The following is a 27,875-nucleotide window of genomic DNA, read 5'->3' as shown; positions in this document are numbered from 1 at the left end:
CACCACGCATGCTTTATCACTCAAATGGTTAGGGGCTATATTACTTCGTCGAGCAAACGGGACGCTCTAGAGGTCAGCTAAGAGAGTTCAAAGGCGATATATTTTATTGTGCAGCGCAAATAGATGTCGATATCACTCGCTGGGGTCACTATCTTTTCGCATCCTTTCCCTGAAACGGAAATCTTTCGTCAAAGTGATTGACAAGTCGGCTAAGTTTGTAGATATGCGATATTGTTATTGAAGATGTAGAGAAAGTCCAAATTATTAATTGGTAGCAATGATTTAATTACATCAATTTTTGTAATATCTTGCAATAGAAATTTCTAATGAACCACACAGAAATATCAAATGTGAAATGCAACTCAGAGTTAGGAGGCATTCCAATCTTAGAGATACTTACTTATGTCAATCGAGTGAACAATTGAAGCAAATGCAAGACAATAATTATTTCAGGCAGTAAGTTCACAACTCATAGAGTATCAGACGAGTGAATACTTGAAACAAAGTCAAAACAATAATTCTCACGACAGGTGGAGATTATAGCATTCTAAACCAGATAATAAAATTTTAATCAATAAAATAAACATAGATATGCTTTTAATTAAGTGTAGATGTGCACTTGAAAACAGAAGAGACATTTGCTCTACATTGAAAAGATGGACAGATTTTGTACTCGATACCATAAGTCATGGGAAGATGTGATAAAAAACTGCTTCGAAAAGGAGGAGCCGCGAAACGATTTCATTATCGCTGCATTTCAACACGTCCTAGACATGGTCGTATTCGGGGTTATGGTACAAACTACAGAACTGAAGGTGCAAGAATTTATATGCCGAATTTACAATACTTATAAAAATATCTGCACATCAACGTCGGAAGGGCCACTAGGATTGATGGCGGAGTTTTTGAGATTTGCTAACGAAGAATTGAAATACACTAGACCAGATGTAATTGTAATCATTGCAATGGGCATTGCCTTCATCAAGAAAGCAGTCGGATCAAATTATCATATACAAGCGGTCTATATCACACGATTCATTACGGATTTGTTGAAATTACACATATCCGAGATGGGAAGTACATAAAATCTTATCACGTGATATGTTCCAATACCACCGCATTTTTCTTCATTTACCATTTTCTTCTACCAGTCTCTGCAACGATGTCGAATCAACAGAAGTTCAATATTGTCGTGCAAGGTCTGATGTATTATCACCTGTTGAAACTCAACAAACATATCAATTGCGGTGGACCACCGGACGATTTTCATCTAATACTCTCCTGTACGCCATTCAAGAATCTTCATACAAAGAAAGGAAACATCAATAAGAGACTGTGCAAGTTCATCGCGACAAAGTGCAAGTTGTTGAAGCAATACAAACACGAGGACAACATAGCGCCTGCGTTAGTCAATGCTGGATTCAAGCGCCCAATAATCAGAATAAACTATTTAATGTCTTCGGAATTCATCAATGAAGACAAGAAACGAAAACTTCAGAGTTTGAAATAGAACTGTAATTTATCGAAATAAACAATTGTATAACTGAAACAATAAATGTAATCTTTGTCATCATTATAATGAATTCTTCGCATCACAATGAAAAACACCTTACATTTAGCATGGCTAGACTGAGAACAGCGATCGCTAAGGAAACGAATATTCCACAATTTGTGTAAGAATTCTCATATGGAACGAGACCTGACCACCAAATAGGTTTTACTCGACTACACTCTGTACAAGTTCAACACCCGAAGGATAGAATTGCCGGAGAAGGATCGGTCATTGAAATTTAGAGACATGTTACATCAGTCTATGATTACAAAAAGGATCACTAATCTCACGTGAAAACTTATCATATTTCATGAATTAAATTCCACAGTGCATGTATATTTCTCAATGAGTTGCACTAGCACAGAAATAGTAAAAGAAGAAGAAAAGGCGTCTTTGACAAGCAACCGATTGGAGTGCGGAACAAATAAATAAATATTTTTGTCAACACAGTTGTCCGTATGTATGACTGGACAGGAAAAATGTGCCGTCCAGGATAGCGCAAAACGGGAAATAAGGGAAGATAACTGATTGCGGTGGGATAAGTCAAAGCGTTCGCGACACAGTGTCATTGACTTTTCCAATCGCATTGGGGTTCATTGCCTGGGAGATAATACGAAGCCTTCGCGAATCAGATGCCACAATGCAAACGAAAGATTTTACGAGCACGACGTGCAGGCCAAGTCTACATTTCTAATCACATACCCCCGTATTCCCAACCAACCCTGAGGGCTCCCTATGTAACCTCTAGCCCTGAGGGAGGAGAATTTTGTTTCCCAAAGCGCCCGTATCTGCAAGGGGCGCCCCAAGGGCACGCGCCAGCCAAGTGAGCTCGCGAGCTCACTGTACGCTCCCTGAGGGACGCTCGCCTGTCAACAAACATGGATGACATGTGCATTTGTGGATCGCGTCGTGCGATTCGAGCGTTATACACTCATGGTGGTATTGCCGTAGTGACGGTTCGACGAATTCGTGACTGGGAAAACCACCTTGTGCGGTACGACGAATATGAATTGAAAGAAAGATAAGTTGGGCGTGTGCATGAACACTACAGACTATACTGAACATCAATAGGGGCACAGACAATCCTGGCTTCCCTTGTCCGCCCATTCAGTGATTGTTACAATCTGGCCGTTTAATACAACACACACACACACACATAAGGAGACGATAGTGAGATGTGTACATATCATATCCGCAATATCCAACAGTTGTACAACATTTGAATACTGACATGAAGTAGCCCACCATACATGAACTTTGCAAGTCAAACGCGAACAGAACAGGAGAGGTACCAAAGTAGCAGACGACAGCCGTCGGAAGCGGAAATGAAGCGCGCTCCTGCGCATGCGATTTTGCTTCGTTCTACGAGGAATCGGGCCGAATCCCCTTCGAGCCTCCCGACGGCCAGCCCTTCGCTGAAGGCGTGCACGTTTACGTTTGAGAAAAGCATGCTGCCCTGAGGGGATGTTCGCCCTCAAGGGACCCTGGGCTACGGGCTCCCTGAGGGCAAAGTTGCGGGTGGTTTGGGAATACGGCCCGGCACACAAACGTATATGAAATAATTTCCAAGTGGCAATCAGATTTTGAGAGAAGCGGATCACACAACCGCCATCAGAAGTGCTTAACCAATATACAATGAAGATGAGCGTTATGCATAAACACAATGGAAGATATATTAATTATAATAACCAGATCAGCGCAGGTCACACATAAACGTAGATCAAATTAACAAAATATACTCGAGATTTCCCTGTAACCATACAGAAAAACTATCACACTATTTTAGTGTCATAGAATCCGGGCACTACAAATGGAAAGGCCATACTTTGATTTTAGAAGTCTTTAGCTCATAACGTTGTAACACGCAAATTCCACACTAAAGATCATTTTCTTCTTTAAATTTTCAAAGTCAAAACTGCACGCTATTTCTTGCGCTTTTCTAAAGATATAGATTAAAAAGTTGTGCATATACTCACACATACTATACAAGATATTTGATTGTGGATTAATTGTTAAAATTTATCGATTCACATTCAGGAGACGTGGTGACTACCACACATCAGTAAGAGTTTAATTACAATTTCACAATACGCAAGCTTTAGGTCGCTCACTTTGACGAGCACTCTTTCACGATGTCAGAGAAGTTATTCGAATGGATTGATATTTTCTGTATACACTATAACATAATGCGAATTCTTTATGTCGTGGATATTAAAAGTTACGAATATTTTTCGAACGAAAATTTACTTAAGACTCGAAGAAAGGGTCACACGCGTCATCGAAGACGTTTCGGCAACACGCCGGGTCGCGTTTCCCTAATGCCGTACCCGAAACCGAACGCGATTCTGCGCCCGACGCGTTAACGCGGTACCGCACGCGAGCGTGTTGCTTTTTCCGGAAACGGGTTCGTCGACGCTCAGATATGTGTAATTTCAACAAATCCGTAATGAATCGTGCGATATAGACCGCTTGTATATGATAATTTGATCCGACTGCTTTCTTGATGAAGGCAATGCCCATTGCAATGATTACAATTACATCTGGTCTAGTATATTTCAATTCTTCGTTAGCAAATCTCAAAAACTCCGCCATCAATCCTAGTGGCCCTTCCGACGTTGATTTTTATAAGTATTGTAGATTCGGCATATAAATTCTTGCACCTTCAGTTCTGTAGTTTGTACCATAACCCCGAATACGACCATGTCTAGGACGTGTTGAAATGCAGCGATAATGAAATCGTTTCGCGGCTCCTCCTTTTCGAAGCAGTTTTTTATCACATCTTCCCATGACTTATGGTATCGAGTACAAAATCTGTCCATCTTTTCAATGTAGAGCAATTGTCTCTTCTGTTTTCAAGTGCACACCTACACTTAATTAAAAGCATATCTATGTTTAGTTTATTGATTAAAATTTTATTATATGGTTTAGAATGCTATAATCTCCACCTGTCGTGAGAATTATTGTTTTGATTTTGTTTCAAGTATTCACTCGACTGATATTCTATGAGTTGTGAACTTACCGCTCGAAATAATTTTTGTCTTGTATTTGTTTCAATTGTTCACTCGATTGACATAAGTAAGTACCTCTAAGATGGGAATGCCTCATAACTCTGAGTTGCATTTCACATTTGATATTTCTGTGTGGTTCATTAGAAATTTCTATTGCAAGATATTACAAAAATTGATGTAATTAAATTTGTTTCTCGTTTTTGATTGAGTATCGTTGCTACCAATTAATAATTTGTACTTTCTCTACATCTTCAATAAAAATATCGCATCTCTACAAACTTAGCCGACTTGTCAACCACTTTGACGAAACATTTCCGTTTCAGGGAAAGGATGTGAAAAGATAGTGACCTCCACGAGTGATATCGACATCTATTTGCGCTGCACAATAAACTATATCGCCTTTGAACTCTCTTATCTGACCTCTAGAGCACCCCGTTTGCTGGACGAAGTAATATAGTCCCTAATCCCTCTAAGATTGGAATGCCTCATAACTCTGAGTTGCATTTCACATTTGATATTTCTGTGTGGTTCATTAGAAATTTCTGTTGCAAGATATTACGAAAAATTGATGTAATTAAATTTGTTTCTCATTTTTGATTGAGTATCGTTGCTACCAATTAATAATTTGTACTTTCTCTACATCTTCAATAAAAATATCCATCTCTACAAACTTAGCCGACTTGTCAACCACTTTGACGAAAGATTTCCGTTTCAGGGAAAGGATGTGAAAAGAGAGTGACCTCCACGAGTGATATCGACATCTATTTGCGCTGCACAATAAACTATATCGCCTTTGAACTCTCTTATCTGACCTCTAGAGCACCCCGTTTGCTGGACGAAGTAATATAGTCCCTAATCCCTCTAAGATTGGAATGCCTCATAATTCCGAGTTGCATTTCACATTTGATATTTCTGTGTGGTTCATTAGAAATTTCTGTTGCAAGATATTACGAAAAATTGATGTAATTAAATTTGTTTCTCATTTTTGATTGAGTATCGTTGCTACCAATTAATAATTTGGACTTTCTCTACATCTTCAATAAAAATATCGCATCTCTACAAACTTAGCCGACTTGTCAACCACTTTGACGAAAGATTTCCGTTTCAGGGAAAGGATGTGAAAAGATAGTGACCCCCGCGAGTGATATCGACATCTATTTGCGCTGCACAATAAAATATATCGCCTTTGAACTCTCTTATCTGACCTCAAGAGTGCCCCGTTTGCTGGACGAAGTAATATAGCCCCTAACCCTTTGAGTGATAAAGCATGCGCGGTGCTATGGTCACATAGATAGAGACATAAAGACTCCTGGCTTTGATGAAAAGAGTGAAAACAGTGCATATTTTCTACGTCTTGGATAGCTCCATCAAGGTTCGTAGTGTTTGTTAGAATGAAAATTGTATATTGGTCGATTTTATGATGGTTCAATGATAGATTATTTTCCTCTGTTGTTCTTTACGTGTCGCCGCGTGTTCCTCTGTTCTTCAGCGTCTGTGCTATTTCGCCTTTGATAGATTGATTAGCTATTATTTCTCTATGTGTTGGATGGTGCGCAGGTTTGGCTCTCTATTAATTGTAGCTGTTGATTGTGTTGTTTCTCGTTATTTCCTTACGTCTATGCTGTTCACTTAATAATAAATTAAAAGTTGAGTAATGTTGGAGTATGAAATTGAGATTCTCTATTGTGCTCGAAATGTTATGCGAGATATTCCCACTATTGCATTGATGGTTCTCACGTATAGGAATATTAATTTTCTGGTGGGTTTGATTTTCTGAATGATAGATTACTGTGTTGTTTTGATTAGGAATATCTTCTTCGTAGTGGTATAGATTTTATTGCCTCTTGTGTTCTTGTCGTTCTTTGTTCTGTTTGTTGGCTAGAAGCGTGCTATGTGGTGAAGTTCATTTTTAACATGTCTATTTTCTGATGAGTTTGATTTTTTCTTCTGATTTTCTGAATGATAGATTACTATGTTGTTTTGATCAGGAATATCTTCTTTGTAGTGGTATAGATTTTATTTCCTCTTGTGTTCTTGTCGTTCTTTGTTCTGTTTGTTGGCTAGGAGCATGCTATGTGGTGAAGTGGAATATCTTCTTTGTAATGGTATAGATTTTATTTCCTCTTGTGTTCTTGTCGTTCTTTGTTCTGTTTGTTGGCTAGGAGCATGCTATGTGGTGAAGTGGAATATCTTCTTTGTATTGGTATAGATTTTATTTCGTCTTGTGTTCGTGTCCCATAGTCTTCCAGGGTCTCTGCTGTTCACAGTTAATTACATAAAACTATCAGAACTTCCCGCTATTGCAAAGATGGTTCTCACGTATAGGAATATTAGACTTTTTATAATACAACTTATAATTTTGTTTATAATCAAATTGCTTAAGAATATCATCTTTGATTATTATTTTTGATTAAATGTGTTTCTCGTTTTGATATGGTGTAGCTATTGTTTCTCTACGTGTTGTATGATTGGTTCTATATTAATGTTATGTGTTGATTCGAATTATTGCCTTATGTCTGCGCTATTCAGTATAAGAAATTAAATTTGTGTCATATTGGAATATTACACTTAGCTATTGTGCTCGAAATTACTTACACCTATCAGGTTCTCACGTCTCAGACTTTTTATAATTTTGATTGTAATCGTATTGATTAAGAATATTTTAAATGCGCTATCACTTCTGATTCATTCAAAACTTGTGATTACTGTTAATAAAAATACTGTGTTTGATTTGTGATACCTATTCAATGCTAACGCTGCGTAGCGTGAGCAGCGAATTTGAACTGGAGCCCCAGGACTTGCCACTGATCCTTCGGAGTAAATTAAGAGTCTTCTTGCCTTTACACACTGTTTGGTTCACTAGTCTAGACCAGCGTAAAGCACTGTCAACATACAACCGACTTCTATTCTCGAGTCATACCCTGTGTAGCCCAGTCACACCGGCCTGCACGGAAACACCCGCGCAGCGCCTTAGCACGTCGGGCACATGGGGACGTCACCTTCAATAATTGTCTCCTACAACTTTCAGCCTCAGCATGTCGGTTACGGACACAGCGACTCCGTCATAGCGGCACTCGGCAGTTTCAAGAGGACGGTGTCCGACTGAGCGATCATCTCCAGTCTATTGACCCGTCGATGGATTTCGTTGCCACACACCACTGCTTGCGTCAAGAAGCGTCCATTATACACCAACTACGACTTAATGCCGGCAGGGCCCCTCTGCTTCTCTGTAAAATGGGTCTTCTCCAGTCGCCCAAATGCCCCACTTGCGCTGTTGAAGCTGATATTCAACATCTCCTCGACTGTCACAGATTCGACATCCCTCGAGCCACGCTCAGACGACGCCTACTCGAGCTGCTACTCTGCTCGGCCCAGTACGACATCACATCCTGGTATTGGCGAGCAGTGGCCACACACACATGCAATGTTTGTACAATTTAGAATGGTGTCACGATCAGGCGGAACATATATACGCAAAAAAGTGCGCTTTCATGGATGAGTCTTACCCGTCAATCGATTCCGGATCATCCACTACTCCACTGGCTAACCACGTTGTTGTGGCAAAGGGTCAGCAGCTAAAGGTTCATCAACGTCCCCGTTACTCAATCGGTCGGCGCCGATGAGCTCATCTTCACCGCATAGTGACAGGGACCCGTCACTATCGCTAAATTTGCTGTCAGACATTACGACATCGCGCGTGACAACTTCCAAGCGGAAAGCGCATACACCTCCGACTGTATTGTGCATTGTGCTTCGGTCGCCCCAATGGGCGACCTGCCACCATAAATCTCATAACCACGTCACATGTGACGTTGCATGAGAGGGAGTTGAATCCAGCTGCAACTTCCGTCGTCTGCTGTCACGGCATATTTCTTCAAATTTCTCGAAACCCACTTCGTTGTTCTGGTTGAAACTTCGCGACTGTGTTTCTGTAGCACTCTGAAATATAATTTCGCCTAAGTTTCGGAATCACTCGATCTGTACGAGACCGTCCCTTTAAAATGCACCCTGCCTGTAGTTGGATCGCTGGAACCATATCACCAAGTAATCTGTCAGCTCAGGACGCTTTGCTGTGTTCCCAGCGCGACGTAGACAAAATTGCTAAATACGTGCACACCAGCCCTTTAAAGTGCACCCAGCCGGTAGTTGGGTCGCTGGTACCATAACATCAATGCCTTTTTGCAATGATGATTTGCGCACGTCTGGTATGCCTCATTTGACCTCATTTCTGAATGGCCTCATACTGACCTGACACCCATCAGGCCTCACCAGTGACTTCACTCACACAGACCTGGCCCCCCTCAGACCTCATGAGTGCACTCACAAGAGGTCTCATGAGGGGCAAAACCTCATGAGTGCACTCAGAGGAGAACTCATGAGTGTAAGATCTCATGATTGCACTCACAGGAGGTCTCATGAGGGGCAAAACCTCATGAGAGCACTCGCGGGAGACCTTTTAAGGGTAAGACCCTCATGGGTGAGGGCTTGCGTTTGTGAGGGCCGTGGGGTTGAGGGCGAGTGAGGGCATGTGCTCGTAAGGGCGGTCAGGGTGAGAGCGAGTGAGGGCATGTTTACTGTCAGCCTTCACAAACAGTAGACTTAAAATAAATTCGCAGTGCAACGTTTTTCTAGTGAGCTTGAACAGAACGTTAGTGAACTGTTTTAATTCCGTGTTAGCCCCGCGAAGCAAGAGAATGTTATGGAACTATTTAAGACAATCGACCTCAGGAAATGTACAGAATCCTTTGCTCTTCACGTTCATTACAACATCAACACAATGTCCGCAGTGTACTATTAAAGAGAACAATTCGAAAACTGCTATAGCCATCCATTTCATTCATTTCTACGGGTGTTGTTCATCACAACACCCGTAGATATCAAGACGGAGTGAAGTACACGGTCGCAAGTCCTCACAAACGGTACGGAGAGCGTTTCTTGGCGGACGGAAGACAAAATCTGTCTCGTCCAGTTGAAAGGCATCCTGACGCCATCACGTCCATGGGGCACAGTTAGCCGCTTGTGTGATCGCCCAAGCGAAGAATCCTTCCGCCATACATCTTTGTTTGGCAGCTTCAACGTCAGCGAGTCGTTAGGAGTAACGAAACGAAGAAACTTATCGACGCTCTGCTGTGGCACAATCTCTGCTCCTCGTTTAGCCTCTTCGTTGAGGCTATCGTGCCCGTTAGGCCGCGTACCCACATGCGGAGTATCTGCGCGGAAACGCGAACGCGGCGCGATAAACTCTTGCCGCTGTGCGGGAAAAGCCACCTCCGCTTTCCGCTTTTTGGCGATCGCGCAGTGCACGATTTTTAGCGGCATCCGCACATGCTCGGCCAATCAGAAAGTAAACGGAAGTTGCGTACGTTCTTGTTTTCTTCCGGCCTCCCGCAAGGAGAGCATTGACGGCGTCGTTGACTGGAAGGTATGTCGCAGTGATGGTCACGTTTTTCAGCCGGCGAATTTATGACGGAAATAAAATGTCATTGCTGCCTACATTATAGAGCGTTGCATTAAAATGACTTTTTGGGTCGACACTGGAATAAAACTGGGAGTGCAGGTAGCAGGTAAGTAAAGTGTAAGATATTGACTGTCATAGTGTCAGAAAGTTGAAAGCTAAACATCGTTCACAAGAAAAGAATGCGCTATCGCCACAGCGAGTGAACCCAAAGCCTGCGTTTATTGTGTCTGCGATGTTGATTTCGCAAAAGCTCAGATGTAAGAAAGGAAACATTCACTACAGTCAGTAGCTCGACTTCGCTGTCGTTCGCCATCTTGTCAAGCTCTCGCTGTGGAGAGTCGCGGGCGGAGGCAGTATAGCTGGGGCGGCATGCATACGCGTCCGCTTGCGGCATGCGGTTGTGCACACCTCTACCGCATGTGGGTACGCGGCCTTACGAGCCCTTACGTGTTGTGATGTCACCGCCCTGAACGAACTACAGCTGCCAACGAGGCTGCAATCTTTTCGACCAATGAGGTTGTTTAATTTTGTTTGGATAGCTCGTATGGCTTGGCTATGGTTTGTCTATGGCTTGTCGTTGTCACTTCTTCGTCTTCTTTCTCGTCTTCATCTGCATCTTCTCGAGAATATCTCACAGCCCTCATGTAACCACTGGTGTAAATATGATGAAAGGGGGAGCATGTCATTTTGTACACAGTCGTGGATCAATACATGTTCGTTTCTGCAGAAATTCCGCTTTTGCAAATCTCCAAATGAAGATGCTTCACACTCTAACGTGTGAGTAGACCCACTGGTTAGGCAAACGATCTCATTCGATCGTAACTGGACCGAGAGATTACGCCCCTGTCACTTTAACGAAAAGAGCGCGTCATACATCACGTGCTCGAGCTCCCGAGTGTCTCGCGCTTCGTTAGATCATGAGCCATGTAGGCGATGAAGCTAGAGTCACTAAGCGTAGCTTATTTAGTGACTCTAGATGAAGCCTGTGAGCACGTGAACACATTCGTTCGCAGATATAGTCCGACGTAACTGTGCTGCGCGTACGCGCGCTGCACAGCTACGCTACGCCGGGGGAAATCACACCCTCTATAGTCTAGTGGCTAGCGCGGCCGGCGGCATTCAACGGGCTAGGACGCCGTCCGCGCAGAATAGAACATGTTCTATTTTTCGCCGACCGCGCTCGCGCAGTCAGATCAGCGCAGTCGCAGTCGCGCTGCTGCAGTCACAGCGACTTTGCGCATGCGCAACGATCGCAGGCCACTGCTGACGCGCGTCTGACTATAAACGCATATTTCCTGGATCGCTTTGCTTGGCGTGTCTGACTGCGACGCCAAAAACGTTTGACTATATCTGCGCCTTTAGGCAGACGACGCCGTCGGTCGTTACGCGAGCAAGAGATTACGCCTTTGTCCCGTTAACGAAAAAAGTGCGTCACGCGTCATGTGAAACGTGTCACGTGTGCGTGTTAACGAGAGCTCTGCCCCTCGTTGGCTCGCGAGCGATGGAAGTGATGAAGACCCCAGGTCCTTTCAGCGGCCTGTGAACTCCAGTCGTGCAATCTCATTCTTCAATGCCCCACTCTCGCCCTCAACGCATTAACCTCATGCATAGCCATGCTTCTGTAATCCATCTCATCATTCTTTCACCGTTTGTTAGTCATCTTTTTTCTTTCTTTTTTGTCATCTTTCTCTTTAATCAATCTCATCCTTCTTTCACCGTTTGTTAGTTTATTCTTTATTTCCTAATTATGTTATGTGATTCCTTTTCTTTCTTTTGTCCCCTTTGGCTGACCTTTCCCCTGTTTTTTGTTCTTTGGTGTAATAAATATATCCCCCTTTCCTCCCACTGTCCATGGTGACGCCAACATAACGGCAAAACTCACATCTTGGGATGGGAGTGTTGTTGATGAAGAGATTAGGGAAACCCTTGCCAACGTACTTTCGGTGGGGAATGCAAACCAAGCAGTGAGAGTTTTCAGGAGATACAACTAGCCCCCTTTCAAGAAATGCCGCACTGAGGCCGTTGAGTGTAATTTCGGCGGTGTCGCGAAGCTTCTCCTTGTTGTCTCAGCATTGTGGAGGCAGGTATCGTCCGCGTAGATGGTAAGTTGAAGGGTATACGGAGATTGGCGAATCTTGCGGGGGCTAGCGTGTTTTCGACTTCACGATGGCCAATGCCGCGAGAGTATTCTTTTGTGGGGGCGCATCCTTAAGAGCTCGAATTGTCCTCCAGATCGTTGTGGCCGGGTAAAACGGGGAAAGGTGTTGACAAAACTTACGCCAACCTTTCCGGTCTTCTTTCTTAAGTTCTCGTGTTACTTTAGCTTTCATCCGGCGGTATGCTACAATGTCTGGAAGTTGCCCTGTTGGACGAGCCGTTCTTTCTGCTCTGCGACGTAATGCCCTAAGGTGGTTAACTGCTGGAGAATGACCGACGTGACCTGCTACCCTTTTAGACAGGACCACAGCGTCCTGAATGGCGCAACGAATGGCTTGCGAGAGGGCCTCTGGGGACATCCCTTACAAAAATAGGTTAGTCCTTGCTGTGGACATTCTGTGCACTTCCTGTATACCCTGTGTACTTTTTGTAAAATGATCCTCTCTGTGTACCAGGCACAAAGAAAGTATGTACAACTCTTGTACAGATCTTGTAACCCTTTTCAGCATGCAGACATCCGGTGCGTTATGTATAGACTTTCGTATACTACGTATGGATATATTCTGTGTATTATACGTATACTTTCTATATACTACGTATGCGGATATTCTGTGTATTATATGTAGACTCTGATATGTACATTTTATACGTATACTTTCTGTTACCATGCATGCAGACATTCTGTGCATTATGTATAGACTTTCTGTATACTACGTATGCAGATATTCTGTGTATTACATGTACTTTTTATATGTAGAATTTCCGTATACTACGCATGCAGACATTCTGTGTGGTGCAGCCCCATTGCCAATTCTCGTCCCGCGCCTTGGTTGTTCGACTCTGGCTTTAGGACCATTCGGTCACATTAAAGGCTACTTCCTCTCCAAACCTGTTTGTCGTCTCAGTCACAACAACTGGTGACCCGAACGTGATCTGGACGACTTCTGAACCTTTGCTGCACATATTTTTTTTCGGTAGGATGGCTACCGGAACACCTCCCGCCCCAGCATCTCCTCCTACACTAGCCGCCCCCCGGCCACCGCACGCCTGATTCCTGGACAGGCCTCTTCTCCAGCTCTTGCCAATCCAGCGTTCCATTACGCCGTTTCCAAGACTACACTTCCTTCTTCAGCTCCGGCGCCACTCGACGTCGCTGCCGTGTATCTCAAGTTGCCCTCTTTCTGGCCCGCGGAACCGGTGGTCTGGTTTGGGCAAGCGGAAGCGCAGTTTGCTCTTAGAGGTGTTACCACAGGAGGGCCACTACGAGAGTTTCACGGCCGCGCCAAGTGTGTCGCCACGGTAGTATCGATTGGGGCGCCATCACTTCGCAAGACTTCATTACGAAAACAAAACCCGACTTAATAGGTGTACTTCTTCTACAACAACTGAACAAAGTGCGAGCCTACGTTTCTTTGAGTAAACTCGTTCTCTTCGATTTAGAATGTGTGTGTCACGTGGGGGGGGGGGGGATATGTTTAATGATAACAAAGAAGAGGAACACGTGGTCACATTCCTTCAACCTCCAGCAAGCAATCCGAAACTTTGGGCGCGAGCTTTCAACCTTTGACCGTTGGAGTGGCAGCAGTGGAAGGTGGAAGCTGGTGCGTTAGTGTGCGCTTTGTACCCACCTGTATTTTTTAAAGTAAGCAACAGTAGAAATATTATGAGTTATGATGAATGTGCCTGGGTGTGTGTGTGAACGGTTTTGCGATTTTGTTTTGCGCAGATGTGATAGACACCAGTTCCGAATACGCGGATATACGGCAAGCAGAGGCGCGCTGGTAAGAACACTCATATCTCTGCGAAGGTCGTTAGTGCGTGCAGAAACAGGAATTGCAGGATTCACATTGGATCGATTATTTTCAGCTCCTTCGAGGTGCTGAGCACCGAAACTGCTTTCGTTGTGTACGTACGGAAATCCACATTGGACATGCCAAAAAACCTTGCAAATATATAAAGACCGCCTGAAAGCCAAGCTTCATGATACTGGAAAGCAAGTCACCAAGCATGCCTGCTCCAGAAGAGACTTGCTGCGAAGAAACCCTGTGGTGTGTTTGTTAACTATGTAATTATACTTTTTTGCAACGCCTGTGTGCAGCGATTTCGAGAAAAGTAGTGACATCATATTTGCGTATCTATGAATAAGCTTGATGAATACAGTGTTTCCGTTCCAATATCTGTGTTTGTCACTTTCTGACGTCCGCCTCGTAAACCAGTAGAATAATTAATGAAAGGCACAGAACCGCAGCGCCGGAGAGGCCGCAGAGCGCTCCGCCATGTTGGATAAGCAAGAAAAACAGTGTCCTCGGACGAATGCGGTACCCGCCGCCTTATCCAAAATCATAGCGAATGCGCATGCGCAGAATTGGTTTTGCAACCACTGGGGTCGTATTTGGCGCTGCTGCTGCCCGAAAAACGTCCTCATTGCGATCAATGGGAGTGTCCCATCCCTGGTATTACCAACCAACTGACGAAATTTTACCACGTCGTCGCGGCGCTGCCTCCAACAGAGGCAACTGAAGTCAGAGTCACCTCCCCTACCTCGTCCTGGAACGGCACCCTAAGTGGTACCGGCTGTCCATCCAGGGCCGCCCGGACACAGTCTTTCTTGACCGTCTCAAACCGGGCCATGTCGACACGTCGTCACTGACCACTTTCACCCTGCCAGGTGACCTGGACCCTGACACCCCCACCAATCAGCAAGGCGCCGCAACGGCTACTACGCCTGCTCTCCTTCCTCCCAAAACGGCATCTTGGAGCCCCATTCTACGCCGTTTTTACCGCCCAGGCTTCTAACATATTCTTTTTCCATGGGGGAGGGGGAGTGATGTGGCAGCCCCACTGCCAATTCTCGTCCCGCGCATTGGTTCAAGCCACCGGCGCGTGAGCCATTAGTTCGGCTCTGGCTTTAGGACCATTCGGTCACATTAAAGGCTACTTCCTCTCCAGATCTGTTTGTTGTCTCAGTCACAACATGCCTCGATGCCAATACACACAACATGTGCATTATGTATAGACTTTCGGTGTACTACGTATTTGGACATTCTGTGAATTGTCTATATAATTTCTGTATACTATGTGTGCAGACACGCTGTGTATTTTATGTAGACTTTCTGTGTACGCATGCATATAATACCCGTGTCAATTCCACAGGTATATCATTCACAAGGGTTGCGAGGTTCAGAACAATTAATCCCAATGTTAGCACATATAACACTACAACACTTGTAATTACATAAGTTCAACGCTGTTCTCTCTGCACCCGGAGCAGCCAGCAGGAGCCGAAACGAAACAAGTTGGCACCGTGGTTACGTACTTAATGTATTATTAACAAACGCATAAAAGAAGTCGGATCGAACACTATAAAAACAAGGCAGGTTTGTTCTGCGCCTATATACTCAAAACAAAATACAAAATACATTTTGCGAAAGTTATGCATTTAATTCTTTCGTTTGAGCGAATAACAAAAAAAAAAAAAAAAAAGGCCTCGTTTGCTCAGTCGGTAACGTGTTGGCTTGCGGAGCTCAAGGTCGTAGGTTCAAACCTGCTCGAGGACGGTGCTAGTGGTAGGTAAACATTGCTTCCAACACCGTGTGTCGGTGGACGGCCAACAGAAAGCTCGTGTCACTGCGCCATCTCATGCCTGTCAAGCGACGGATCACCGCAATCCAACGGTGGATCTCCCAGCTTGCAATGTGCTTCCGCCAAGAGAGCCCAGCATCAACAGTAAAACCGAGGAACCTATGGTGAGACACGTGCTTCAATGACATGCCAGCAACCGAAAGCTGGAAGGGCCGCATGTTCCGCCTCGTAAAAGGGAGTATTACTGTCTTTTCTGTCGCGATGTCCAAGCCCGCCAGTGACAGGTACTGCCATAGATAGCGTCGAGAGCAAGTTGGAGGCGTCGCTGGAGGGCAGGACGGGATTTGACGTTGATCCAGAGACAAATGTCATCAGCATAGATGGATATAGCCACTTTCCTCCCGACGCAAGCTCGAAGACAAGACATAACAATGTTAAATAAGGTGGGCTCAGAACGCTCCCCTGGGGCACCCCATGGGCCGACGTGGCAAGGTCTGTATCTCCCTGGCTTGTGCAGACGAAGAGCTCCCGTCCACGGAGAAAATTAGTAAGCCATGAGAGCGCTCTGGAAGGTAGGGCAGCATCAACAAGACCTTGAAGGACAGAAGCGTGGCTGACAGTGTCGTACGCCTGCTTAGCATCGAGGAAGGCTGCCAGCACCGTGTTCTTGTGCACCTTTGCCGCTCCCACAGAAGTGATTAAATTCAGAATCGAATCTTTTGCTGCTCTATGCCGACGAAAGTGTGACATTTCTTGCGGGAAGACGCAGCGATGTTCGAGCCACCACTCCAGTCTGGCGAGTACCATGTGCTCCATGAACTTTCCAAGGCAGCTAGTCAGGTTCACTGGTCTAAAGGAGCAGAGCTGCGATGGCGATTTACCTGGCTTCAACAGCGGAATAACGCGTGCACGCTTTCAACTGTCAGGTACGTTCCCTGACCTCCATGGTTTATTAAATACTTCCAGCTGATACTTCACACACTTCTGATCAAGAATGCGGAGAGCCCTATAGTCCGGCCCAGGAGAGGACCGAACCCGAGACAGGAGCAGCGCACTTCTGAGCTCGGCCAGCGAGAAATCCATATCCATGTCCGGAATATTGACTGCCGGCGCAGCTTGAATCCGTTCGACTAAGGTAGTCACATTGTTCTTGATGGTATAAGGTCCGTCAAAAGGGCCTCTAATTTCCCATCTCTAATTCCGTTGGAGAAGAGCACTTAATCTTCGATTTGAAAGGCTGGCTTTGGGTGTTTGGAACCAAATCTTGTCTTCATACCCTCCAAATACTTCGTAAGATTGGCGTGGGTGCAGTTAAGTGCGTGTTGAATGTCTATGCCGAAAGCATCACAGTCGGATGTTCAGTTCGTTGTCGATATATCGCCGGGGGCAGTAATTGTCCATGTTGACGACAGAGTTGATCAGAGAGTGAAACAGAGAATACTGAACCTGCACGGAGGACGGAATCGCCGCAATCACAAAGTGATTCTCCGGGAAGAACCATACTGGAGTTATACCTTGAAAGGAACTCACCTACCCCTTTGAATGTAAGTGTAACCGTCTAGTACGCCGAGAAACGGATCACTGCTGTACCGTGTCAGTTATTGTTCGCGTTATAATTATAAATTACATGTCATCGCAGTATACAGCTGGCCTCTCATAGGCAGACATGGGGCAATGGCGGAAGGCAGGTGTCTGTTTAACTATGTGAGGTTGAAAGTGCACGCCCAGTGACATTGCAATGTCCTGACGACAATCATGGGTGAAACACAGGCACGTACACAGAGAAAGCAACGAAACAAACACCTCCAACGGCGTGGGTTTAGTGGAAGCGAAGCAATATATTTTATTAAGCTCGAAAACAGTGAAATTCCTAGCACAGTTATGTGTATTCAGGAAGTAAAAAAAGACAGACAAAAATAATCAATCGTCATTAACCGACGCTCGCCTTCCACAAATCTACAGTGTTTTACCTGATCGTGCGTAAGTCTAACAGCGTTCACCATACAGGGATTATCGGTATTCTTATGGGATTCGAACAGAAACTGTAACAGCATCGTCCAATACATACCCAAGTGTCACTGCGTCATTGGTATTGATCATTTCCGCATTTCCCCATGGCCTATTACATCCCTTATACGGTCTCTTAAACTTGAGGAAGTTTTTTGTGTTCAGTTCTCTGATAGTGTACGAGATATCTTTCGCTGGCGACATCAGGTGGTGAAGCGTGAGGGTGTGAGGAGGCCTGTATGGCCATAGCAGGTAGTCATCGTTGTCACCGGCGCATATCTGAAGGTATAATCCAAAGGATGGTGGCTTTGAATCATCGTTATCATACCGTTTAACCTTTAGCAACATAACCATCCTGTAACCGTTGAGGTAGAAGCTCTTGCTCCATTTGTGGAATTCGCCGTCGCGGACCGAGGCTGCGTTATACATCCTCAGGAAACCCGTCGTGTGCCAGTATTTTACGTTTTTGTCTTCCCGTGTCACCTGTAATTGTAAACGCAGTGAACTTTAAATTGGGTAAATTGGTAAATATACGCACGTAGGTCATGCGTTCATTGGCAAGATTGTATTTCGTATTGCAGAGCTTGTATCATTCGACAAGGAAGAAAATTAGGTGAAGTTCACCAAGACGGCAGAATAGTCTTGTTGGTCCATGACTGTTCTAAAAGCTGGAGCATAAAGGACGAAAGAACGTGAAATCCACACATCACCCGGGAGGGAGAGGGTAAGAAAGTCAGCCAACCGAGGAGTTGTGACAGGGCGGGGCAACGCGTGTCGCGATATCCGGAATTATATTATTAGGGCTGGGCCTCTTGCTCCCCTCCCTCTCGTGTCGTGTCGATTTCAGGCAGACTTGTACGTAACGGGTAATTGCGTTACTAGTAATCAATTACTTTTTGAGTAATTTGTAACGTAATCGATTACTTTTGGGGCCCAGTAATTTTTTGAGTAATTCAATTACAATTTTCAGTAATCAATTACCAAGTAATCGATTACTTGGAAACTAAAGAATCAACATTGTTCGGGACGACGCACACACACATATATGGGATGATTCACCGCCGCGAGATGACAAAACCAACTGCCCTCTGCAAGTTCGGTGCAAGGCAGCTGTCTTATCTCTACGGCTTTTCCCGCAACAATTACTTACCCGAGGACCCCGAGGTCAATTGCCACAGTGTTCCGCACGTGTAGTGTATTTTTGAGTCCACTGTCCTCTCCCCATTCATGTGTACTATCTATCCGTAACCCGGCCTGTATGCAGTAAGTTGGACTGTAGGTTGTACCGTGAACCTGATGAGTCATTTGATGAGTTCCAGTTGGGACTCTTTTCACAGAACTCTGAAAACTCTCAACCTCTGGACACATTTCTCACAGAACTCTCGACCCCGATAACCCTTTTTTTTTTTTTGTGGATATCTTTTTTTCTATATCTTTTTTCTAGCTTTTTTTTATATCGTTTTCTCAGATATCGAAAGTAATTCGCAAAGTAACGCGTTACTTTTCAAGGCGTTACTTCATTACTTTTTCCGGCAAGTAATTTGTAACGGTAAAAAATTACTTTTTCGTACAAGGTAACGGTAACGGTAATCAATTACTTTTTTTTAGTAACGTGTACAAGTCTGATTTCAGGTTCTTGCGTCGCGTTTTGAGGGTTAGACTAGTGCTGATAAAAGTGGGCGGAGTCGAGGGCCCATTTCCGCCAATTTTCGGCAAATTTATTTCAGCAATTGCATTACAGGACACATTTTGCGCCATGTTGAGTAAATGACCACGGTGAACCTATTTCCGTCAAAAATACGTTACCCTTCCTTCGCAAAATTTTCAATTTTCGCATTAGGAACAGCAATTGGAAAGTGGTCATGCAACTTAGGCACAAGCGAGTGGTTCTGTCTTGCGCATCCTCGCAGCCTTGCCCCCTAAAGCGTGGTTGCATACCGCGGCGTTTTCCAAACTCTCTTTGTGTCGGAGCCCCTAAATCACTGAGAATTGACATAAATATGGGACGCGAAGAAAGAAAAGAAAAACAATCAAACATGGCACCATCATGAAGGAAATGAGCATTTAATATATTTCTGCCTTCTTTAGTATTGTAGGTGTTAAGCTACAAGCGACCGCACAGGAAGCCAGTCGCAGGAAGAAGAGAGATTTACTGAGCGTGAACCAAAAGGGGTGAGCGCGAGCAGGTGAGTCGCCGGTGATGCTCGTCGTTGTCGTCGGGCTGTTACACAACTTTCCCTCTGCTGTGGACGAGAGATGTTGTCAAATGGACCATGCGGGTGGTTTGAGCGGCGGGGGGTGAGGGGGGCATGAGGGAAACAGGCGGAAGGGTTATATGATGCGGGTCGAGATAGGCGGGCTTGAGCCGCTACACAGAAACGGTGTCCTGACGACCGTTCAAGTCCAGGGTGACGTGGCGGTCCGAGGACCTTGTACAGGCCCTGGTAAGGTGGCTGGAGGGGAGTGCGGGTGGCGTCGGTCCATACAAACACGTGGGACGAGTCAGCAAGATGCCTAAAAAATGAAAGGGCTGGTGGAGTGGGGCACACGGGCTGGTGCGGGCTGAATGTGCCGGAAGATCTCCCGGATGCTGTCGAGGGATGATTGTACGGGAGGATGGTGGGTTGGGGAAGAATTCGCCAGGAAGACGAAGGGTAGTGCCGTAGACTAACTCTGCCGGTGAGCATTGCAAGGCGGTTTTCACGGCTGTGCGGAGCCCAATCATGATGGCGTGTAGGTCGTGGGCCCATGCGTTGGGGTCGGGGTGGCATCGTAAAGCTGTCTTAATCTGCCTGTGGAGACGTTCCACAAGGCCGTTGCTAGAAGGAAGGTATGCCGTTGTACGAATTTGTTTGCTGCCGAGGAAGCACGGAAGGTCTTTAAAGGTCGCGAATTGCTGGCCTCTGCCGGTTGTGATGACAGCCGGGGCGCCGAAACGGGCAACCCAGGTTGACAGGAAGGCGCGGGCGACAGTGTTGAAGACAACACAGCACAGTGAGAGGTGATGAGCTATTTACTGATGAAGGGAAAAGAAGGGAATGAACTGAGAATATGAGATCGCGTGCGAGGGGACTGGGACGTCGTCGTCTTCGTCAACGTGGAGCGTGTAAATATTCAACAGGCTGCCGCCCGCGAAGGAGCATGACCCAGATGTACTATAATGCGTTGCTGTGTGTTGCGTTCACAGTGTATAACAAGATGTGTTCCAGAGAAAGGAGTGTCCTGTAAGATAGGCGCTTCACGAGTAGACTGACTGTGCCCAACATCAGGTGATCTCTTCTCTGTGATCAGTACTTCGTGCATGCCTGGTCCAAGAAGTCACCTGCTCGTCGTTTACCGAGAATCTATCTGCATGCCTCGACATTCGGACATAAAACGCGAAGCAAACGATGGAAGACAGGGAGCGGAAACGCCGAACAGCATGTTGCTGTCAACGCCAGAAATAACAGTGATAGCAGATAATAACGAACAAGAAAGAGGGACCAGGGTACCTGATAACAAGTTCCCACCCAGAAGAAAGAAATTGACAGGGCAAATGGTACTGTGTGTGCTGTAAAAACTGTCTTCGTCCAGTGTTGATGGCTGTCCGGACGTGTGCTGCGCAGTGTGGTTTTGCAATATTTTCTCGCCCGTAACGGGACCAGACGCTACTGAGCAGACGATCGAAGACGGTCGAGGTCCCATACCTTGGCGGTCGAGGTCCCACACCAGTTCTTTTGGCGGTCTACATGCAGCAAATACGTTTGCCGAATAAGTCATGCCAGTTGATACTTGATGCAGATATCCTTTTCCAACGTTCTGTTGAAGTCTAAACAGTCTGTGGCTAGTGGATGCCGTCCAGCGTGCAGTAGATCGGAAGACTGGACGTTGTATGGCCACATCATGCGGGTTTTCTTCGCCAGTGTCTTTCGATGTTAGAATGTCGGTGTCTTTGTTCCGTGGAATGCTGAGGCATGTCGTAGCTATGGCGAGAACATCGGTGTTCGTTTGGTTCGGTAATTCCTTATACCTTGGTGGACTATTGGATTCGAGGTTCTGCGATCCTTTGAGTTCATCCTGTGGGGTGTACTGTTCGCGGTCTACTGTCTTTTCACTAGTGGTGTCAGCGTTTTTGACATTCTCCTCATTATCCATCGAGTCGTTTACATTTTCTTGTGATGTTTGACTTACATGCAGTGCTTCGGTCTGGTCGCAGTAGGCTCTGTGCATGCTGTTCCCGGTGGACGTCGTAGTGTACTAGTGTCGATCGCGATGACAGCCGGATCAGTCGGTGGTTTTTGCCTCTGAGTAACTTGTGTCTCTTGATGTTCGATCATGGCAGACGGTGTGGAAATATGCTGCCGTCGCGCGGTCATAGCGGCGGAATGAGCTCTATGCGTTCTTGTAGCCGTCGCTTCTGACTTCCCAAATATCTTTGCTTGGAACGTGATAGTTTCAACTCGATGTTGGTATTCCAGCTGCTGCTCGTATTCGTCTTCAAATTCATCTTCGGTAAGTAGAAGATCGATCTGCCTGTCAACTTCTGTTAGCATTGCGTTAAGACTTGTTAGACGTTCGAGTCGCTCTTCAAATTCGTTCGGGTCCTGTTGATCGCCGTTCATGCACCGCTCGATGTCATTTAACACGGATGATACTTGTGCGCGCAGAACCTTTCTCTTGATTAGCAGTCTTGGTTTCTGCATGTCAGTGAACAGCTTCGGTCGTCTGTAGCTCAATGTACTGCAGTCTTCCTTTCCGATCCGGTCAGTTCGATGAATCCTGGTCATGGCGCCATTTGTTGAAGACGACACAGGACAGTGAGAGGTGATGAGCTATTTACAGATGAAGAGAAAAGAAGGGAATGAACTGAGAATATGAGATCGCGTGCGAGGGGACTGGGACGTCGTCGTCTTCGTCAATGCGGAGCGTGTAAATATTCAACAGACAGTATCTGCGGTGATATCGGGTATAGGTTGAGCCTCTGGCCAGCGGGTGTAGCTGTCGATGCATGAGAACAAATACCTCGTGACGGGGGCAACGGTCTGACAATGTCCAATGCACGTGCTCAAAACGACTGCCGGGCGTTGAGAAGGTCTGGGGTGATAGAGTGACGTGACGGGTGATCTTCGCTCGCTGACATTGCAGGCAGGAGCGGGCCCACAGTCGGACGTCGGAGTTGATGCTCGGCCATAGGAAACGGGCAGTGACTAGCCGCTGGGTGGCGCGGATGCCTGGATGCGACGGGAAATGAAGGGCCTTAAAAACGAGGAAACGGAAGGTCTTCGGCACGAACGGGCGGTGGGTGCCAGTAGAAACGTCGCAGGAAAGGGGTGTAGTCAAGTTGGGGAGTACGACGTCCTTCCAAGAGAGGGGACCAGGCGAAGAGCGGCGAGACGCGAGCTCGGCGTCTTCGGCTTGCGCTTGAGCCATCGCGTCGAAGCCTATCGGTTCACCGACTGAGAGCGCCGAGGAAACATGAATGCGTGACAAAGCGCCTGCGGTAGCGTTGTACGGTCCACGAATGTGCCGGAGGTCGGTGGTAAATTCGGCGACGAAGGCGAGCTGACGGATTTCACTTGGACTGAGCTTGGATTACTTGAGTGGATGGAATGGGTGAGAGGCTTGTGATCGGTGAGCACATGAAAGATGCAGCCTTCAAGGAAATACCGGAAATGTCGTATGGCAAGGTATATAGCCAGCAGCTCGCGGCCGAAGGTGCTGTAGTTGTGCTCGGGTGGCCGCAATGGCTTCGAAAAGAATGCAAGTGGTGTCCACACGCCATCGATCTCCTGCTGCAACACGGCACCAACGGTGTCGGTGGAAGCGTCCACGACGAGATTTGTTGGTGCATCGGGGAGAGGATGCGTGAGAAGAGCAGTTGCGGCGAGAGAGGACTTGAGATTGTGGAACGCGGCTCGAGCAGATTTTGTCCAAACGAGGTTGACTGAGCGAGATTGCGCCTGAGGCAATAAGGCGTGAAGATGTTGCATGATGTGCGCGCAATGGGGAATGAAACGACGATAAAAGTTGATCATGCCGACGAATTCACGTAGCTTCTTCGGCGAGTCTGGTAGGCCTCTTGCAAGGCCTGGACACGATGTGGCAGGGGTTGGATACCACTCTTGTTGATGAGGTGGCCCAGAAATTCCAGCTCTTCAACGCCAAACAAGCATTTACTGTGATTGATGATCAGTCCGTATTCTTGCAAGCGAGTCGGAAAAGCTGGCGGAGGTGCTGGCGATGTTCTTCAGGGGAAGTACTTGCAACTAGTATGTCGTCGATGTAAACAAAACAGAAATGTAGTCCTCGGGTGACTTCGTCGACAAACCGTTGAAATGACTGAGCAGCATTGCGAAGACCGAATGGCATCTGTTGGTATTCAAACATGCCGAAGGGTGTTATTATGGCGGTATTCGCAACGCTGTCGGGGTGCATGGGGATCTGATAATACGCTTTTACAAGGTCGATCTTGGAAAATAGTAAGCAGCCGTGAAGTGATGAGGCGAAATCGTGGATATATGAGGTATGGGATAACGATCCGGGATGGTGACGCGATTGAGCGCACTGTAGTCCCCACAGGGCCTCCAGTCTCCCGTCTTCTTGGGCACTATGTGGAGAGGAGACGCCCATGAGCTGGAAGACGGGCGGACGATCCCAAGCTCCAACATGTGTTCAAACTCGGCTCGGGCAATCTTTAACTTCTCCGGTGCCAGGCGTCTGGGCCGGGCGAAAACAGGACGTCCTGTGGTTTCGATGTGGTGATAAATGCCGTGCTTGACGGGGCGAAGATCATTAGATGGTGACGTGAGCTCTGGGAAGTCGGTTAAAATGCTTGCGTAGGGGAAGCTGGAGTCGGGCACCAGCACATTCAAGGGGTACGATGGCAAACGGGTGGCTATTCCCGACACGCAGACTGTAGTGGTGCCGTCCGTGAGGCGACGGTGACGCATATCGACGACGAGGTTTTAGTGGCGCAAGAAGTCTGCGCCAATGATGGGGTGGGATACATCGGCAATGAGAAAGACCCTTGGGCGGCGGAGCCCAAGGTCGAGGGTTAGGGAACGCTCGCCGTAGGTGGCGATAGGGGACTTGTTAGCGGCCTGAAGGGCGGGGCCGTCAAAATGACGATGGCGACGATGAGATGGTGATGCGGGGATGATGCTGACAGCGGCGCCGGTGTCGACCAGGAATTGTCATTTGGAGCTGCGGTCCCAAATGAAAAACAAGCGACCTGGGGCTTGGCCAACAACGGCGGTCACCTCTAGTTGCCGGTTCCTGCGTTTCCCCGGAAAACGCAGGGCTCTTCGCACTTGGTGCAGCTCTGCCGAAACGTGCGTGATACCAGCACAGGTGGAACTGGGGGCGGCGCCGGGATGGGAAGCGATAGCGTGGTGATGGAGAACGCGGGCGGCTAGGGTGAAACAGGCAGTGGCCAGTAGATGGAGGCCGCCGTGAGACAGCGGAGACCTGGGCTCTCAAATTCAATTTCGTCCTGAAGTTGGGAGGTAGAAACTGCAGGGGTGGGTTGACGAGGCTCTGAGGTGATGGTCAGGCTGTGAACGAGAGAACGAAGGCGCTGGACTTCTCGGAGCGAAGTGCACTCAGAGCATGGTGCTACTGGCGGAGGTGGAGGTGCGGGGCTGTGGGTAGGAGCAGGTGAAATATGATTGACGCAGGAAGGAGTGGCTTCCATGATCCTGTCCGCCAATTCGGACAGTTCTCGTAACGGTACGGAGGCGGAGGCAGAGAGGATCATCCTTACGGTCTGGGGAAGACGTTGCAAAAGCTCCTTTAAAATCGATTCGTCCAAAGCGGATGATTCGTCGCCGAGAAGCTGGTACATGCGACGTAAAAACAACGTTGGAGTGCGATCTCCCAATTCTTCTGTTGCCAGCAGCGCACGTAAGCGCTGTTGCTGTGATTCAGACAGCCGTTTCATAAGCTGCTCCTTAAGCTTGTCGTAGGGTTCGAAGATGGCGGGTTGATGACGATGTCCCGAACTTCCGCCATTACGGTTGGTGAGAGCGCAGTAAGGACATGGTGGTATTTGGAGTCTTGGCTGGTTATGAGTCGTTTGCCGAACTCGGCCTCTACCAGGACGAACCACAGTGTGGGGTCATTATGCCAGAATGTCGGGAGTTTGAGGTCGGCAACATTTACCGGAAGGGCTGGAAACGACGGTGGCTCGGTGGATGGCGGCTGGGTGGTCACCGTGTTTTGCATGACTGAAGAAGGCGGCTGGTCTGGGTGTGGCACCGTTCGGGTCACCAATTTGTAGGTGCGAAGCTACAAGCGACCGTACAGGAAGCCAGTCGGGGGAAGAACAGAGGTTTACTGAACGTGAACCAAAAGGGGTGAGCGCGAGCAGGTGAATCACCGGTGATGCTGGTCGTTGTCGTCGGGCCGCTACAGTATCATATAATCAACCCTCGACTTATGAACCTTCGATTTATGAATTTCCTCGTTTTATCAACAGGAGCACGAGGAACCAAAATTTTTACATGCATTTTTCCCTCGTTTTATGAACCTCGATATTCGAATAATGAATGGAATTTCTGGGAACCAACGAGGACTTGTCCTGCGTTTTTTGCCCTCAATTTATGAACGGATCGTTCCGAGGTCAACAAACATCTTCAAATGAATTATTCCGTGGTCTTATGAATGATGCCGGAACGGACGAACTGTCTTCCTGGTATTGCACCCTCGGTTTTTAACCCCTCGAAATCCGAACAACAAACGGGTTTTCCGGGGACGCATTAAGGACGACCAAGTGTAAAGCAGAAATCATGGTCGAAAGCAAAATTACAATATATATTGCATTATAAATACAATCCCAACTCGCAAATACTGTTTCGTCAGCTCGATAGTACTGACTTAACGGAATTTTCGATTTATGAACGATTTTTTCCGGGAACCGAGAGTGTTCATAAATCGAGGGTTGACTGCATCGTCATATATCAATATCGTCCCCCTCAGAGATGCCGTGTCCGCCACTCGCCAAGACGGTATTCGGGCTGTCTTCGATCGTCGCGGAACCCCACGAACACTCTCGGGGACCCCTGGGTGTACACGGGCCACGCTTTGGGAACCGCTGGCCTATACTCGATGATCTGGCGTCCGTTGAATTTTATTCTCCAACTTGTTATAATTTTCATCCTTCGCTTTGCAGACTTTTCTTTTTATTGCAGTTGAAGTAAGTTTTCGTTACACCACAGTGTTCTCTTTGTATATATGGTAGGTTCGCGTAACTTGTATTTAATATACAAAAGCATCTCAACAACACACTTGCTTCGTAACATAATTTTCAGATCAAGTTTTTACTCGAGCTACAGACACACACACACATAAATGATGATGTGACGAGCTACAGAAACTTTCTGTACGAGTAAACGGTACACAGTTTCAACTGAGAGGAAACGCGTAATACTTACACGTCTTGCCTGGTTGTCATTCTGCGGCAGGGTTCCGAAGGCGCCACATAAAGCAGCTAGAAGAATAATAGGCGTCAACCAGCCACGTATCAGAGAGACCATAGCGGTTGGAGTTCGTTCGATGGTTGCTCACTGGCATGGAATACTACTCTGACCATTTATATAGAGCACTATGTCCTTGTTTCGTCAGTGGACACGAACTGATAATGCCGTTGTCCGAACAGCACAACGTACAGAAAGTCGACTGCAATGGGGGTGAACGGGTAGGTGGAAGACCTTAAACAGACCCATGACAGTAAAGACCATTGATAAGACACGTGCCGACCACCCCAATTACATTCGACGTTGCACTCGTCGGTGAGCGTCATCCTTATTGTGTACATACTGAGGTCACCCGTACCAATCACTGAAAACAATGCTATCTGATCTCTTTGTATAACAGACAAGTGAGACAATCACATACTACACTTGTCACCTGAAACCTTGTGGGTTTTCCTAGCTCGCCAACACATATCTAAATACCAAAATAACCCCCGCCGCCCTACTGTGTCGGTGATCTTCATCCTTCTTTTGTTCATACGTAGGGCAGCTGTAGGAATCATTGAAAACAATGAAACAATGCTATCTTATTTCTCGGGATACAACATGAATTCGGGGAAAGTCATGCCTCCTAAGAGCGACATCAATTGCGCCTGATAATA

The 27,875-nt window shown here is 46.6% G+C and overlaps 1 long non-coding RNA gene across 1 annotated transcript; it reads right to left on the bottom strand.

Moving 5' to 3' along the window:
* Positions 1-17,575: 17,575 nt before the first annotated feature.
* On the bottom strand, positions 17,576-27,522 carry LOC135374763 (uncharacterized). Its single transcript, XR_010417112.1, has 2 exons — positions 27,175-27,522; positions 17,576-18,247 (listed from the first exon to the last, which is right to left on the bottom strand). It is a non-coding gene; the product is annotated as an uncharacterized LOC135374763 (long non-coding RNA).
* Positions 27,523-27,875: the final 353 nt, after the last annotated feature.

The sequence above is a fragment of the Ornithodoros turicata genome, unplaced genomic scaffold (genome assembly GCF_037126465.1).
Source record: "Ornithodoros turicata isolate Travis unplaced genomic scaffold, ASM3712646v1 ctg00000746.1, whole genome shotgun sequence".
In the NCBI taxonomy this organism is placed as follows: Eukaryota; Metazoa; Arthropoda; class Arachnida; order Ixodida; family Argasidae; genus Ornithodoros; species Ornithodoros turicata.
Note: the sequence above shows the minus strand (reverse complement) of the source record. Positions and strands in the feature narration are given on the sequence as shown.